General features: G+C 38.3%; 1 protein-coding gene across 3 annotated transcripts in view; it reads right to left on the bottom strand.

The window, feature by feature from the left end:
* HMGN5 (high mobility group nucleosome binding domain 5) overlaps nucleotides 1–17,842 on the bottom strand; it is a 69,856-nt gene that overhangs the window by 27,699 nt on the left and 24,315 nt on the right. The gene's annotated exons all lie outside the window — the stretch shown is intronic.

Below are 17,842 nucleotides of genomic sequence, written 5' to 3' on the forward strand. Positions count from 1 at the left end.
TATTATGCAATATGGTATTTCATGCTGGTGTATTTAGTCAGTCATGGATGATATACTATAAAGAAGCAGAATGCTTAGTTGATGGATCTAGGTGTCCAGGTTGCAAATTCCGGGCTGTCAACCTTTGTTGCCTATATCAATTGTTCACATAAAAATGCAGAAACCCTTTAATGAAATGCCATGCTTAGGGCAGCATCATGCCATAGGACACCCTTTTCAGAAAATGGAACTCTTGCACAATGTCTGTCTTCTGCCTTGGAAGTACCAGACTCTCCTCATGAGCAGGCAGTCACATTCTTTCCAAAGTGCTAATGTAATCCATCATAGGTCTGGCATAGAGACCTATGTGCAGAATGACCAATTTCTATATTCCTCCCATCAGACAGAATACTTAAAATGGTTTGCCTTGCTCAGAAGCCTGAGGCTTATGTGTACATGAAGTTACTATGTGATGGGTTTTCAACAACTGAACCAAGTAAGGGAAAATTATCTTAAAAGGCATTAAATATCTGGATATAGAAGTAAGACCTTAGATTATAGAGCCAATAGTTCTGCAACTTCTTTCCCTTCAAAAATTGCTTACTTACTTTCCAGGAATGTCCTAATAAAAGGACTGCAGGATTCTTGCAAAATCATCAAGGTTCACATGTATAGTACTTCTGAAACTATTCGTTTAATAATGTGATGATCATGTACTACTTTTTAGATTGTGGAGATATCAGTAGGAGTTTTACTCACAAGGTCTTGGGTGATAGGATGAACCATGGTGACCTGAACCAGATGGAGAATTGAAATGGTAGTAAAGGAAGTAACAAAGATTACAGGATAATTTTATCTCTCTTGGTTGCTAGTTAACTTGCCTATGGAATTCTATAAGTTTTAACAGTTTAACAATGCATTTATGATAACATCACAACTTTAAATATATCAAGTAAAAACTGCCACTTTTCTTTTGTTTCAATACTAATTTCTAATTTTTATGCAATAATTCACCTCTGATATTTGAAATGAAGATATAATTTATTGGTATACTTGATTTTTTTGTTATTCAAACATGTTTTATGCAAACTCAATCTTAAGGGAATGTATGAAAACTGTTGAACTTAACATTTCTAGTTAGATAATATAATTTTAGGAAAAAGCTTCTGATATACTAGTAGGTGGACAGGATTAATTTAAAGTAATATTTAAAATATGATTTCAATTCTTAATCCTCTATCAACTTTGGTAAGGATACCTTAGCAGCTTTAGGACTTCTTTGGTATTCCTTGATTCAGGTATATTTCTAATATATTGAAGGGCATCATTCCAAATAAAAGATCAATAGGAATCCCAGACAATGTACTATAAATGTCTTAAGTGGTTATGTGGTAATATCCAAAAGCAAATAATGTGTTTGAAGACTTTTTCAGCTGACATTTGCAATCAGTCGTTCCATAGAGTGGGTTTCCAGTTCAGTCTACTTCATTGTCCTTCACAGTGTGCCTTATGCAAGGTTACATGTAACCATCTGCTAGTTGTTCATATCTAATGATCTGAGTTATTTTCAACTTCCTGTGGATGGCTATAGCATTTCCTATGTAGAGGATCTCTTGGGATTAAGTGCCCTCTATTATCCCATACTGTCTTGTCCAGGATTGCATGACAATGTAGCCATTCCTAGGTTATGGCTACCCAATGCATGCATGTTTTGAATTTGAACTGCCAAAATAATAGTTCCAATTGCATTAAACATGAACAAGGCATTTTTTCTATTTAATATGATTATTCCAAGTTGTGATGACTGATCCCTTGGACACATGATGATGGGTACCCTCAGATTGATCTCTCTAAATAAAAACAAGTCTCCAAACAGCCACATGGGCAAGCTAAATGTAGTTCTGGCTAAGAGCCCAAACCAAGGCCCCAACAAATGGCTAACATCAATGACTAAGCATATGAATGAATACGCTTTCAAACTGTCCTAATCTCTAGTCTTGGAATATTGTCGGGTGAGTTAACTAAGACATTTTGGAACAACGAGACAATCTTGCTATGTCTTTTCTAAATTTTTGACCTATAGAATCTGAGTGTAACAAAATGGTTGTTTTGTGCCTGTAATTTGGGATGACTTGTTACTCATCAGCAGTTAACTGGAATAGAATTTTTTTTTGACAGGCAGAGTGGACAGTGAGAGAGAGAGAGACAGAGAGAAAGGTCTTCCTTTGCCGTTGGTTCACCCTCCAATGGCCGCCGCAGCCAGCACACTGCGGCCGGTGCACCGCGCTGATTCGAAGCCAGGAGCCAGGTGCTTCTGGTCTCCCATGAGATGCAGGGCCCAAGGAAGGACTTGGGCCATCCTCTACTGCACTCCCGGGCCACAGCAGAGAACTGGCCTGGAAGAGGGGCAACCGGGACAGAATCCAGTGCCCCGACCGGGACTAGAACCTGGTGTCTCGGCGCAGCAAGGCGGAGGATTAGCCTATTGAGCCACGGCACTGGCCCTGGAATAGAATTTGCCATCTGTAAATGGAGTGTCACTATAACAAAACCTGAAAATGAGTATCATTGGCTGTGAGGCCAGCCCATAGGTGGAAGATGAAGGGGGCTTGAAGAGAGCAGTAGAAAAAGCTTGCAGCTTATCACATCAAAATAAAAAAAAAAAAGCTTACAGGATCTTGAAGGGGCTGTTGATGAGGGCTTAAAGAAAATAAGGAAAATTAGAAGCAGGAAGTAAGGAATTTCTTGTATAGTAGCAAAAATCAAAACAGCCTTCTGTGATAACACGGAAAATACGGTATTTTGATGATCTAGTTATAGAGATATATAGGTAAAATATTAAAGTGTCACCTGGCTTCTTTGCACTGCATGTAATAAAATGTGAAAGGAGAGATATGAGCTAATGAATTCAGGACTTGGTGAGCTTGAAAATAAGAGTTTCTCTGTACTAACCTCTCCAGACAGTGATTCTCAAGCCAAAAAGGGCTTTAGGCCAAAGATCGAAACCAGTTTGGGATTGTAAGATCTTTTGTTAAAACATCAAAAAAAATGTGAGCCAGTTCCTCCTAGAACCTTTCAGACAGACAAAAGTCCTTCTAAGGATCTTAAGGATGCAACTTACAGATCTTTTTTTGCTAAACAATGGGGCCCTAAGAAGTTTAAGTGAGTGATCACACAACAGTTACCCACGGAGCCCAAGCTAGAGAAAAGTATAGAAATGTCTTTGGTATGGCTTTTTTCAAATGGAGTGGGTTATAAATTGATACACAGAACTCTCACAAGGTTTTTCAAGAATTTTTTAGCAAGTTTGACTGTAAGGGAGGAGATAGTACAAAATAGAGTGCTCTGTACTCCCAAATTACTATAGGAGGAAGTAGACTGAAAAACTACTCAACTACGAACATGATTCAGAAGGTGAATCCAAGAAATTTGAGACAGGGAGGGGAATGATATTGAGTAAATTCCAAGTAATAGAATAGAAAAAAAAAGTAAATGCAATGTAGGTCCAGCTAGATTTTGGAGTTGACTGTTATATTCTTTCCATTCCCTACCCCCTTTCTATGGAAGGATTCATAGCATTTATTCTAAGACTGTTCCCATAATTTTATGTTAGATGTATGGAGCAGATAACTTAGAACTTCAGTTTGTGTGTCTTCAGTTCAAGAGTTGCTCAAGGAACTGTACCTAAAGAATCAAATGTTAGAAACTTCATTGGCATACAGACTCAATTTAGATAATGAGATCTGGTAGTTGAACTGCTGTCATAAATGCCATTAGACTTAAGAGTCTTAAAGGAGAGAATCACTGCATTTTGCATGTGGGAGGGATAATCACTGAAGCCAGTAGGCAGATTGTAGGAGACTGTATTTCCTAAAGATGACTACAATATCTCCAATTCTACATGCTCTTCTTAAAATGTGGATTTGACATTTCTTCCATCAAGAAGTGGCATGTACATTCTTGTCCATTCACTCTAAATGGAATTGTACCTATGGCATAAGTTATGATGTGTGAGTTCCAAGATTAGGACATAAAAGGTGATAGAGCTTCCACTTTGTGACTCTTTGGACACTTGCTCTTGGAACTCAATTGCCATACTGTAATGGAGTCCAAACACTTACATTAAGAAGTCACAGGGAGGGACCATAATCGTGGCACAGCAAGTTAAGCCATCATTTGTGATGCCAGTATTCCATATCAGAGTGCAGGTTCCTGGCTGCTCTGCTTCTGATCCAGTTCCCTGCTTATGTGACTGGGAATACAGCAGAAGATGGCTTAAGTATGTGGGCCCTTGCTACCCATGTGGGAGACCAGGATGTAGTTACAGGCTCCTAGCTTTGGCTGGTCCAGACATGGCTGTTCATCTTGAGAGTTAACCAGTGGGTAGAAGATCGGTGTATGTTTGTGTGTGTGTGTGTATGTGTGTGTCCTTCTCTCTGCTATACCTTTCAAATAAACAAATAAATAAATAAATCATTTTTTAAAAAGTAGGTGTTCCAGCATATAGCCCAAGCTGACATCATAGCTGAGAGCATCAGCTGCCAGATATGGAAGTCACTGAGGCTTCAGATTGTGTTAACCTTCAGTTTTGAGTCTTCCCAAGCTGAGGCCTCAGACACTGGAACATCAACAATCCGTCCTTACTACATCTTCCCAAATTCCTAACCCTAATTTAGAATATTTGAGAATTTTAAAAAATCAGCTGTTGTATGCCACTAAGTTTGGGTGGTTTGTTACATAGCAATGGTAACTGGAATAGTACTTGATAGCCAGTACTCTGCATTCCTAAATCAGGTCTAGTCAGATAGGTAGAATGTTCTACTAGATAGTTTGGCTATCTCTATAGTTTTTAAAAATTTTTATTGGGGGTGGCATTTTTGCTCAGTGCATTGAGTCGTTGGCTAGGATGCTGACATCCCATATTAGAATACCAGTTAGAGTCCCAGCTACTCTGCTTTGGATCCAGCTTCATGCTAAGGTGCCTGGGAGAAGCGTTGAAGATGATCCAAGTACTTGAGCTCATGCCAACATGGGAGATCCAGATGGAGTTTCTGGCTACTGGCTTAGGCTTGGCACAGTCCCAGCAGTTGTAAGACATTTGGGGAATGAAGCTGCAGATGGAAGGTCTCTCTCATGCACACGCTTGGTAGCTTTTGCTCTTTCTGTCTCGATCTCTCTGTCTCTTGGTCTTGAAATAAATAAATAAATCTTGAAAACTATTTACTTATTTATTTTATTTATTTGAAAGACAGGGAGAGAAAAAGAGAAAGAGAGACACAGAGAGAACTTCCATACATTGGCTCACTCCTCAAATGCCTATAGCAGCCACGGTTGGGCCACGTGGAAACTAGAGGATGGGAACTCATGTTGACTCTCCCCCATGGGTGGCAGGGATCCAAGCATTTGAGCCATCACTGTTGCCTCCCAGGGTGTGCATTAGCAGGGAGCTGGAAATGGAAGTGGGAGTAGAAGTGGAACTTGAACCCAGTCACTCAGATATAGGATGCAGAAGTCTCAAGTCTTGTGTTAACTAACCACTGTACCAAACACTTGCCCCCTTATTGATAAACTTTTGATAACTTTTAAAATTTCTTGTATTTTTAAAAGATTATTTATTTGAAAAGCAAAGAGAGAGAGAGAGAGAGAGAGAGAGAGAGAGCAATCTAGCGAGCTTGCATCTGCTGGTTTACTCCTCAAATGGCTACAGCGGCTGGGATTGGTCAAGGCTGAAGCCAGAAACCCAAAATTCCATCCAGGTTTCCCACATGGGTGGCAGGGACTCAAATGACTGTGCCATCTTCTGCTGCTTTCTCAGGCACATTAGCATGGAATTGAATCAGAAGCAGAGCAGCCAGGACTCAAACTGGCACTCTGATATGGAATGCCAGCGTCACAAAATCTGTTTGTTTTAGTCTGGAAATAGCATTGTTATGGAAAACTCATTGCTGCTAGGGCTAGGAGTTTATCAGAGAGATATAGCTCTGGAATATATTAAGACCATCAAACAAGTCAGTCTTCTTCAATCTTTTTATCTTCCTAACATATCTCATAAGTATCAGTAGCTCACTGTAGCAGTGACTTTTAATGTAAGGGCAGAAGGTATATATCAAACTCTACAGGGGATTGAAAAAGGAAGTGTGTAATTTGAAAAAATTCCAAACCCTGGAGATTCTTCTGAAATCTCCACTTGAGATTCAATGATTGGTACACTAATATCCTCCTGAGACCTGAGACAGGATATTGTGTAGGCTTCCAATTCTCAACAGCCAGGGGCATCACAGAGAACTAAGAAAATCATTGGGAACTGAGATTATTTTACAAGTGTTCTTGGGTTACAACATATAGCTCTGGAGTTTCATATTTGTTTAAAAATGGTCATTGGGTTGGTATAAAATGTCAGAAATGCACAAAATCAAATAGAGGGCAAACACAATCAATGCTATTTTAAGGAACAGCAGAAAAGCTGTCTTTAAGTGTTACTAGGCTTTTTCCATCTGTGATCCCTTTCCTCTCAAATAACAGGGCTATTTCAGAAATGCTGAGAAAGTCTAAATTTTTATCACCAAAGTTTCATTCAATGCATTTATTATCTCGTTTGACTCACATCAATTTGTTGCCTGATGGGAGGAAAAAAAGATAACAAGAGTATGTACATAATCAGAAAGATGACCATGTGAGTTTACCTCCCTTTCCTCTAATTCTTCCGTTCCTAATACAGGTTGACATTTTCAAACTACAGCCACCCATTTACCCTTACTTCCTGCAATACTGTATAACTATGTTTCTCTATCTTTGTCATATGTTGTCAATCTAGGAACTGAGATTTCTTTGTGCAGTTATCTTAACTTGGGTCCGTAACATTATTTATTTCATTATGAATGCTTCTCATTCCTTTTTGTGTGACATTCTTTCTCCTTGCTTTCACACAAGGTCAATACTTCTCTAATTTCTGGATTACTTTTTTTATCTATTTTACTAGTTCAAAGTAATTGGCAAATTTGTGGATAAGCTGAAGTCATATGCAGCACCAAAGAAGCTAGAGTGGGAGGAGAGGGAGAATAAGATGGAATTTGGGCTTTCTTTCTAACATTGAGGAGGAGAGATTGAGGTTCTCAGAAAGCCAGAGCCTTTATTATAGGGAAGACCTCTAGAACCCATTTCATTATAACTCTATACTCCTCTACTCTACCAGCTAAACTTTTGAAGTGTCCCCCTGTTTCATTTTAAAGAAACTGATTAAACTATAAGTTTCCTAGAGTCTAGGATTTTTGTCAGTTTCTTTTTACTGATGTGTCCCAAGTGCTTACAATAGCATCTGGGGTATAATAGGGGCTTAATATAAAATTTTATTGAATGATTAAATGAAATTCATATTCTGGCCTAAAGACAGCCTGGTATACTGGAAAGAACATTGGCTTTGGATTGACCATTTATCTGACATCAAGCATTGGAATTACCTAAGAGTTCAGTATAGATGACTTGCTCTTCTAAATCTATATTTTTTTCCTGAGCTGTGACTATCCACTCTCATGGTTTCAATCACCATCTGTAAGTTGATGATACCCACATTTCTATTTCTGCCTTCAATTCCATATATTCAATTATCTACTTGACATCTCTGCTTAAATGACTCACAGGGACCTCGAACTAATCATGTTTAAAATTGAACCCATTATATTTCCCCTCTATCAGCCATTGAAATGAACTGAATCAACCCTGTTGTGTATATAACATTGATTGAGACTAATTTTAGCCTTTTGAAGCCCCAGAATATTATTTCAAGCAGCATATCGATGTTGCATACTTAACAAAAACTCACTTTACTTGTACATGTTAGTTTACCAGAAGTTGAACAACAAGAAACAAAAAATTCAATCTTTCTTTCTTTCTTCCTTTTGGGTATCACCCTAGAAAATTCCAAACTTAAGGTCTAGGTTAACTTGAGGTGAGTTCTCTTCAAGTTCTGAGAAGAAGAGTAAGAGGTTGAGAAGGAAGATCAGGATAAAGCCCATGGTATAAGTCTTATATAAAGAAAGGCATGTATAAAAGGAACAGTTCCCTGTAAGTTTGAATGACTCAAGGAAATGGCAGGGTCAAATGCCAGGATTAGAACAGAATTTTTCAACATTGGCATCATTGGCATTTTGAACAAAATAGTTCTCTATGTGTATGGGGGGAAGATGGGGACTGCCTGGTGCATTGCATGATGTTTAGCAATGTCCTTGGCCTCTACCCACTAGATGCAGTAGCACCATCATCCCAATCGTGATAACATAAATTGTCTTCAGACATTGCAAAATGTTCCTTGACTGGGAAAACTGCCCCCCCCCCAGATAACAGCTATTGACCTAGGAGATTGGTTTGTCAGAGACTGATGATTGTAGAAATTATACTAACAGATGATTGATTAATGGGATTATGACTAAATCTAAATGTATATGTATGTGTGTGTATATATATACCACCTACTGTGGTAATGTGAAAAAGATCTGGAAAATTTTTCATGGACATGGATTATCAGAATCACAAATACTATGACCAGATACAAGATTTCCAACATGGCTTATTAGAAAGTTAGTAAATCATTCTATTATGTTTGTACAACATGAATCACAAAATTCCAATGACTGATTAAGAAAAAATTGCTATATTAATTTATAAGGATAATTTAGAATAAGTGTCTGCTGCCTCTTAACTCCTAACGGAAAGGAAGTGGGTTATATGAAGTACCTTAGACATATTGGTAATCTTAAATTCAGCACTGCCTTTGTCAGAGCAGTTGAAGAACATGGATGCTGGCTATTTAAAGTCCCAAGTCACCTGAGTACAGCCACTTTGAAAATATCTATAGAAAAGGACTGGTTCTGTGGAGGTGCTATTCAAGTGGGGCTCATGCAAAGTAGACAGATTGAGAGAAGGATTCATACATTCTTGGGCTCACCAGCCCACCTACATGACCAACAACATCCCAAATGCCCATTTCAGAACCATTTCTGGCACTCACAGAATACCACCTCCTGCCTTGGTCTACACTATCTCTAACCATTTGTTTTAGAGAGAGGACTTGGGGCTGGCACCGTGGCTCACTTGGTTAATCCTCCGCCTGTGGTGCTGGCATATCATATGGGTGATGGTTCTAGTCCCGGCTGTTCCTCTTTCCAGTCCAGCTCTCTGCTTTGGCCTGGGAAGGCAGTGGAGGATGACCCAAGTGCTTGGGCCCTTGCACCCACGTGGGAGACCAGGAGGAAGCACCTGGCTCCTGGTTTCAGATCAGCGTAGCTCCGGCCATAGTGGCCATTTGGGGGGTGAACCAACGGAAAGAAGATCTTTCTCTCTGTTTCTCTCTCTCACTGTCAATAAGTTTACCTGTCAAATAAAAAAAAAAGAGAGAGAGAGGACTTAATATCACCTTCAGATTAGATGTTACTGGAAATAAGTGGGTGATGATGATGATACCTGCAAAGCTTCGATCTATACTACAGAGCTAAAATTAGCAATGAAGACATGCATATGTCATGTCATGTGTTATAGAAATAAGGAATAGACATTATCCCCAAGCAGGAAATTAGGTCTATTTGGAATTTCCAGAATACTCTGGGAAGGCAAGGTTGTTTGAAAATGTAGCCCTACCTATACATTGTCTGTAGTAGCTGTAGGCTGTGAGGTCCTGTATAAACCCTTGCAGCCTCAACTTCAGTAAACAGATACAGAGGACGTCAAGCTAAGAGAAAAGGGCCTTCCACGCATTTGGGATTGGTGACTATTCTGATAGTGGACTTCAAATGTTTGGTTTTGTTTACTACTGTCTACAGGTGAAATACATTTTTATGGCTCTTTATAGAACATACATGCATACACACAAATAAATAACAGAGAAAATCTTCATAAATAATTATTTTTCTAAATGACACATGTTCTTATATTTCTTATTCTATACTATTATACTTCATTATTTTTTAATACTGTTTGTGGCCTGAGTGGATTTAGTAATTTAATGGGCTGTGATATGCAGTTTGAAAAATAATCTTTCATGGGGCCAGTGCTGTGGTTTAGCAGGTTAAGCTGCCATCTGCAGTGCCAGCATCCCATATGGGCACCAGTGTGAGTCCTGGCTGCTCCACTTCAGATCCAGCTCCCTGCTAACGCTCCTGAGAAAGAAGGAGAAAGTGGTCCAAGTGTTTGGGTCCCTGCACCCACGTGGGAGACCCAGAAGTAGCTCTTGGCTCCTGGCTTCAGCTTGACCCAGGTCTGGCTGTTTTTGTAGCCATTTGGGGAGTGAACCAGCAATTGGAAGACCTCTCTCTCTCTCTGTAACTAGGCCTTTCAAATAATGAATCTTAAAAAAACAGAGAGAAATATCCCTCCAGTTTGACTAAGATTTTACTTTAGGATTGATATTATTTGGAAGTAGTAAGTCAGTTATTTTGTCAAGTTTTGCCCTGGTCTGTATGATAGAAATAGAAACATCTGATTTCTTTTTGCACATTCGATTTTTCCCAGAGGATATCAGCATGTATGTGTGAAAGCCTTAAGCAATGACTGACTAGTAGAAGACAAAAAAAAAAAAAAAAAAAAAAAAAAAAAAAAAAAAAAAAAACAAAACCTTTGGAACTAATTTGGAGTTAGATTTTCTTTTGTTTTATTTGTCAAGGGCAATTGAAGACATTAAATCCACTGTGAAACTTCTGCATACTGCAAAAGACCTCCAAATTTGGCAGTCTATCAGGAAACAATCCTTAATGGCAAGCCCATAGAGTTAATGAACAAAGACTTCTTGTTTGTAAAACCAGATAGCAGAACTCGTGGGAGCAGACTCCTGGAAAACAAATCTTTCACCCATCATTCCTAAAATTAAAGGGCTCTCATCACAATTGTCTATATTTTAAAAAGAAATGTTTCTGTCTTTAGAGCTTATTATGCAAACTATTCCATGTGAACAATATATATGGACTATTATGCAATGATATTCCAGATGATTAATACACAAAAATCCAAAACCATTTCCATCAGGACTTTCATGATAATCATAGTTTAAAAGTTTCTATTTGGTTTTACCAAGAATGCTAGAAAACGATGAATGAGAACAGAATAAAATGTTTAATGGAGCCAACACGCTATATTCTTAGCATGTGTCCAAAGCTCTCTGACCTTCCTTTTTGGGCATTTTATTTTGTGGAAGCCCTGACTGATTGAAGATCCATAATTTTGGGTGGCTGATGAAAACAGATTCAATAAGCTTTACCTCTCATGTAGCTAAATGCAGTGAAAAATTACAGGAACTTCCCCAGGTGAGATACCTCTGCGACCCAACCCAATTTTGTTAGTGCTCAAGGGTGACATCAGAGAATTCAAGTAATCAGCATCATTGTAGATTTTTGTAGACTTCGGGCCTCTCCATCTAGTATAAAATGCATAACAGCTGCACATTTGCACCCCGTCAAGTGGAGCTAACATTTGAGGTCTGTGTAAAAGGAGCTGACTGAAAATGGTGTGGCACTAATGTGCAGGTATGCAAATATGATCTATTGATTACAATTAAATTGGGGGAAATATTTCTCCTGTGTCTGTGAGTCCAGTGCTTGAGCACTAAGGCTGGAGGAAGAGGCTGTCCTTTGCTTAGGAAAAGTTTAAAGTCCACTATGTCTGATTTTCATGGGAAACAGAAATGAGCGTAAAGAATGGGCCAGAAGATGAGGCTAGAATGGCTATAATTATAATACATAGCATCTGCCTACCTGTGTCCATATAATTTACTAATAGACAGTGGTTTTTCACCATATGGCTCCTTGACAGAGGCCTCAGGGAGATCCACAACAAAGTGCAATCCCAGAGTTCTACTTGTCTAGGTTAAGGTAGATCAGGAACTAAAGGAAAAATGTTCATCTTGGAAAAGGCGGCAAATTCACACCAGAGTAACTTCTAATCTGGATTATAGTCCAGTTATGTTCTATCACCCTGGATATGCCAGTGGAGGATGTCATAAAAGGGCTATTCGTTATATGAGAATCTGAGCCTATGAACCAAGTTTAGAGGGCCCAGATAAAGGATTGCTTATTTTCCCATTTTTATAAGAATTGATTCCAGAGTGAAGATACACAATATGACATTTACTACAAAGTTTTTACAATGAAGAGAAAATTGTAATATGCACCCAAGCTATGTTCCATTTAGGCTTTTAACACGTCTGGGTGTGTTTGGAGAACTGGTGGGAAAGCAGTTCTCTGAGCCTAGTTACCTGAGGGCCAAAGGACATCATGGAAAAGAATTCCTCCTAAGGGGTGAGTTCCAAGACAATGGACCAGCCCCATTAGAAAAGGTGATTCCAATTTCAGTATCAGTAAATAGCACTCAATTAATTAGTCACTGACCCAGCTCATTCATATATGTGTGTGTGTGCATGTGTGTGTGTGTGTGTGTGTGTAGAGCAGAAGGTCTTTCATCCATTGGTTCACTCCCCAAATGCACTCAATAGCAAGTTCACTCCCCAAATGCACGCAACAGCTAGTTCTGGGCCCTGTGGAAGTTATGAGCCAGGAACTCTATCTGGGTCTCCCACACCGGTGGCAGGGCTCCAAGTACTTGGGCCATCCACCACTGCTTTCCCAGACACAATAACAGGAAGCTGGATAGGAAGAGGAGCAGCTGGGACTTAAACTGGCACTCTGATATGAGATGCAGACCTCCCAAGCAGCAACTAAACCCACTGCACCATAACACCTGTCCTGACTAGAATTTTTTAAAAAGCAAATTGATTCAGATAGAAATATTATTTGATAATTGTTAGCATAAATCTATTTTACATCCCATATCATGCTGCCTGGGAAATGAAAATCACTTATGCTTATATTACTTTTCTAGTAAGAATGTAAATAAATGTAAAACAGAAAATGAACTGAATATATTAAGAAAATGAAGCAAAATTAGGCATACTCACTTTGTCTAGTAATGTTAATTGCTTAATTTACAAAATTATAAGTGGAAGCACTGAGGGCATAAAGAATAAATCAGGGGCCAGCGTAGTGGTGTAGTGGGCAAAGCTGCACCTGCGATGCTGGCTTCCCATGGGGGTCCTGGTTCATGTCCCAGCTGCTCCATTTCTGATCCAGCTCTCTTCTAATGGCCCGGGAAGGCAGAGGAAGATGGCCCAAGTGCTTTGGCCTCTGTACCCACTTGGGAGACTAAGAAAAGCTCCTGGCTCCTGGCTTTGTTCTGGCCCAGTGATGGCTGTTACAGCCATCTGGGGAGTGAACCAGCAAATGGAAGATTTCTCTCTCTCACTCTCTCTCTCTCTCTCTCTCTGTCTCTCTCTCCCCCTCTCTCTCCTGTCTCTTCTGTCTCTCTCTCCCTGTAACTCTGAGTTTAAACAAGAAATAAACCTTTTTAAAAGTAAATCTTAAAAAAGAATAAATTTAATGATCTCCCAAATACTATCAATGAGAGATTATCAACAAGACGTATCATTGATCAAATATGTCAATTATCAGTGAAAGGTTATCAGCTAACTGGTAATATATGCTGAAAAATCCTAATATATCTCAAACTTCTTTATCAAATCTCTCAAATTATTAAATACCATAATAAAATATCATAGATATTAAGTAGTTGCTGTGTGCCAAATACTTTATATAATCTACCTCACTCAATCCTCATTGCAATCTTGCATGTTAAGTAATATTATTACCATTTTGTAGATGAACACTACTGAGGCTCAGAGAGACTACGACCCTCTGAAGTATACAACAAAACCGTGGTTTGTGGTACTCTTCTGATTGATTTCAATCCTCATGCTCTTTGTGTTTCAATATGTTGCCTTCTAAGAAGGTTGGTTTTGAGAAATAGAAATGAACATGGAAAAATGTATATAACAGTCACATGAATGGCACATTGTTATTGTGACTCAGGAGAATCTGTTTTTATTTTAACATCCAATTTGCATATTGCAATTACCTTAAATCTTATTTGATGAATATTAAGTGGTTGATAATATGCACTTTGGAGATCTATATATGAGAAAATGGGATTTTATAAATGAGTCAACCAATGGCACTGAAATTACATCTTTCATCACAGAGAAACATGCCTCTTAGGTAAGAAGGAAAATGAATGGAACTGAAATAAAATTTGAAAATATGATTGCAGGAGTTGTGCTTTTTTCACAAATATAACTTGTATTTTTTTAAATAGAAACTTCTGAACTCTGAATTATATGTCAGATATTAGGTCAGTTCTAGTTACGCATAAACATGAAGAGTTGGTGGAAATGTGGACAGAAATGTAATGGCATGTTTCTAGGCTTGACAAAAATATATTTTTTTAAAAAATACACTCAGTTTTGCCTCATATATTGATGGATGAGAGCCAAACAGCTTATATTCCCATGTATATATTCATGTGAGCTAGTTAATCACATATAGAAATATTAAGAATTTTTCTGAGTTGAAAGTTACTACAACTGCAAACTTAAAAAACATTTCGTTGACCTGTTCTCAGTATTAAAAATAATCCTTTAATGCCTAGCAGTCCTGCATGGTTTGGCATCTGCTTTACTTTTTGTAACTCATCTCAAGTCATTCCAATCCTTGATCATTACACTCCAACCACACAGTTTCAGGGTCATTGTATATACTGTGCCCAAATTATGGTACATTACTGAATTTATTTTGTCCTCCTTTTAGCAAATATTTCAAATATAACAATAAGTATATAAAATGAGAGCCGATAACAATGTTCACAAGGAAATATTTGAAACATCCTAGATAAATGCCATAAAGTTTAGATTTATCAAAAGCAAATTATTTTTATGAATAATGTGTCTTGATCAAATTAAATATGCTAGAAAAAGAGAAATGTTATTTGTTTCTGTAAATTCTCTCTGTGCCCCTCAAAGAATTTGAGAAGATTCTACATTAAATTTCAGAGTGATTCTGTACTTTTCTCTCTGCCTGCTGCTTAGATTTATATATGTAACAAGGAGAAAAGAAGAGGGAGGAAGAATAAAACAAACTTAAGAGACATAACCAAATGTGCTGTATGAACTTTGTTCTCATATTTAGATGTTTTTGTTAAAAAAAAAAAAAAAACTTTGAGGGCCAGCATTGTGGTACAGTGGGTTAAGCTGCTGCCTGTGACACTGCCATCCCATATGAGTGCTGCTTTGAGTCTCGGCTGCTCTGCTTCCCATCCAGCTCCCTGCAAATGAGCCTGGGGAAGTAGTGGAAGATGGCCCAAGTGCTTGGGCTCCTGTACCCATGTGGGAGACCCGGATGGAGTCTACTGCCTTCAAACTTGCTCCAGCCCCACCATTGCAGCCATTTGGGGAGTGAATTAGCGGATGGAAGATCTCTATCTGTCTTTCCTTTCTCTGTAATTTTGCCTTTCAAATAAATAAATAAATCTTTAAATAAAATTTAAAAAGTCTTTAAGATAATCATGAAATGCTTAACTTAGTCTGGGTATTAGGTACTATTAAGGAATTATTGTTAATTTTGGTAGGTATAATAATGACATGGTGATTATGTGGAAAAATAAGTCCTATTAATTAGATAAGTACACTCAGGTACTGAGAGGTGAATTGACATGATGTCTGGAATCTGTTGCATGTTCCAGCAAAAATCAAAGGAGGGAATAGGCATAAATGTGTTGTCATAACATCCAGAAAACAAAAACAAATGCAGAAAGAAAAAAAGCTATAAAAAGACAAAAAGAAAGGCGAGGTTAATTCAATTATTACCAAGAAATAGGAAAGGCCATTTAAACTAGTGAAACATTCAGACCAGGGGCAGGCGTTGTGATGAAGTAGGTTAAGCTGCCCCCTGGGACACCCACATTCTATATCAGAGTGTGGTTCAAGTCTTGACTCCTCTTGCTTCTCATCCAGCTTGAAAAATATTTGTAGTTATCACAGACAAGTTCTATTATTCCCAGTTTATAAGTTCTAGAAATTGATAAAAGAAAAATAAACAACATAATAGCAAAACAGAAAAAGGACATGAATACACAGTTCAAAAAATGCAGTACAAATTCCTCATGCATACACAAAACTCAGTCTCACTGATATTAAGAGAAATATGCATTAAAGTACAATGAGAGAGAATTTTCACTAATCAGCTTTGGGAAATAAGCACTCTCATATTTTCTTTTCTTTTTAAATTTATTTCACAGGTAGAGTTACAGACAGTGAGAGAGAGAGACAGAAAGAAAGGTCTTCCTTCTGTTGGTTCACTCCCCAAATGGCCGCTACGGCTGGCGCTATGCTGATCTGAAGCCAGGAGCCAGGTGCTTCTTCCTGGTCTCCCATGTGGGTGCAGGGCCCAAGCATTTGGGCATCCTCCACTGCCCTCCCGGGCCACAGCAGAGAGCTGGACTGGAAGAGGAACAACCGGGACTAGAACCTGGCGCCCATATGGGATGCTGGTGCTGGGTTCATCGGAGGATTTACCAAGTGAGCCACAGTGCCGGCCCCATCACTCTCATATTTTCTAGGATAATTTCCTATAAGGGTTATTTGGTGCTATTTTAAAAACACACAAGTGAATAGAAATATTTTAATTATTTGTTTATTTATTTTTGAAAGTGAGACAGAGAAAGTGAGAGAGTCATTCTATCTGTTGGTTTACTCTTAAATGCCTGCAATAGTCAGAACTGGGCCAGACTGAAGCCAGAAGCCAAGAACATAATCTGGGTCTCCCTGTGTCTCTCAGGGACCTAAGTACTTGAGCCATCATCACCTGCTGCCTCCCAGGTTGCACATTAGTAGGAAGCTGGAATGGGAAGCAGAGCCAGGATACAAACGCAGGCATTCCAATATAGAATGTGGGCATCCCAAGCAGCTGTCTTAGCCGCTGTGCCAAATGCCCACCCCAGAATCTTTTTTGAATGAGTCTCTGTGTCTCTCTCGTAATGAGCACAGTGCCTAGCACATGGTAGCTGCCAAGCAAATTGTCTTTATGGATGAGTGGATCTTTTTCAGATCCAACTCATCTTATTGAATCTCTTCCCATAGTATCTTGCTTAAGTCTACTTTATTGCTTTCATCAGGATCTTGTATTAGCATTATTTACTTGGATTCATTTTTCTTTATGCAATTATGAACCCCTGGAGATTTAGTATGGTGAACTGAGAGATATTAAAAAGTTAGAAATAAATTTTCTACAATTCCTCCTAAGTTAGAAATTACCATTTCTAAGATGATATTTTACTCTCTAGTGAAATAACAGAGCCTCATTAGATGAAAATAAGAATTGAACCTTCAAAAACATCTGTACTCATTACATGCAATTATTCACAGAGAGCTCATGCATCCCAAGTCATTTATTCAAGGTTACGTGGAAGTTTGTTAAGCTGTTTCCTTTTGTTTTCTTTCCAGAATTTCAAGGATTCAATTGAAAGACATTAATGGTATTTAGATAGAATTCCATAGACTAAGTGTAGCATAATATTAAATAGGAATCAAAGTTCCAAAACAAATAGAGATTTTTTTTTTTTTTGCCTAGAGAACATAAACTCTTTGAATGCATGATCATTCCTTTTCAGGTACAGGTGAAATGCATCTATTTATAGTCATTCATCCAGCAAATATTTTTTGAGCAACTACTATACTAGACATTCTGAACTAATTTGGAGTAAATAAAATATGCTCTTTGTCCTCAGGGAGGCAGTATAGCACAGTGATTAAAAATATATAGAATTAAATGAACCATTTTAGAAACATTGCTAGTCTATTAGTTACCTGACCTTAAGCAAGTTACTGAAGTATGGTGCCTCAGCTTTAGTTACCGTAAGCCAGAGATAATAATAGTTTTTTTTTTGTGGATTGTTATGAAGAATTAAATGAATTAATGAACATACCTACTTTACACATTGC

This window comes from Lepus europaeus, chromosome X (genome assembly GCF_033115175.1).
Source record: "Lepus europaeus isolate LE1 chromosome X, mLepTim1.pri, whole genome shotgun sequence".
Classification (NCBI taxonomy): Eukaryota; Metazoa; Chordata; class Mammalia; order Lagomorpha; family Leporidae; genus Lepus; species Lepus europaeus.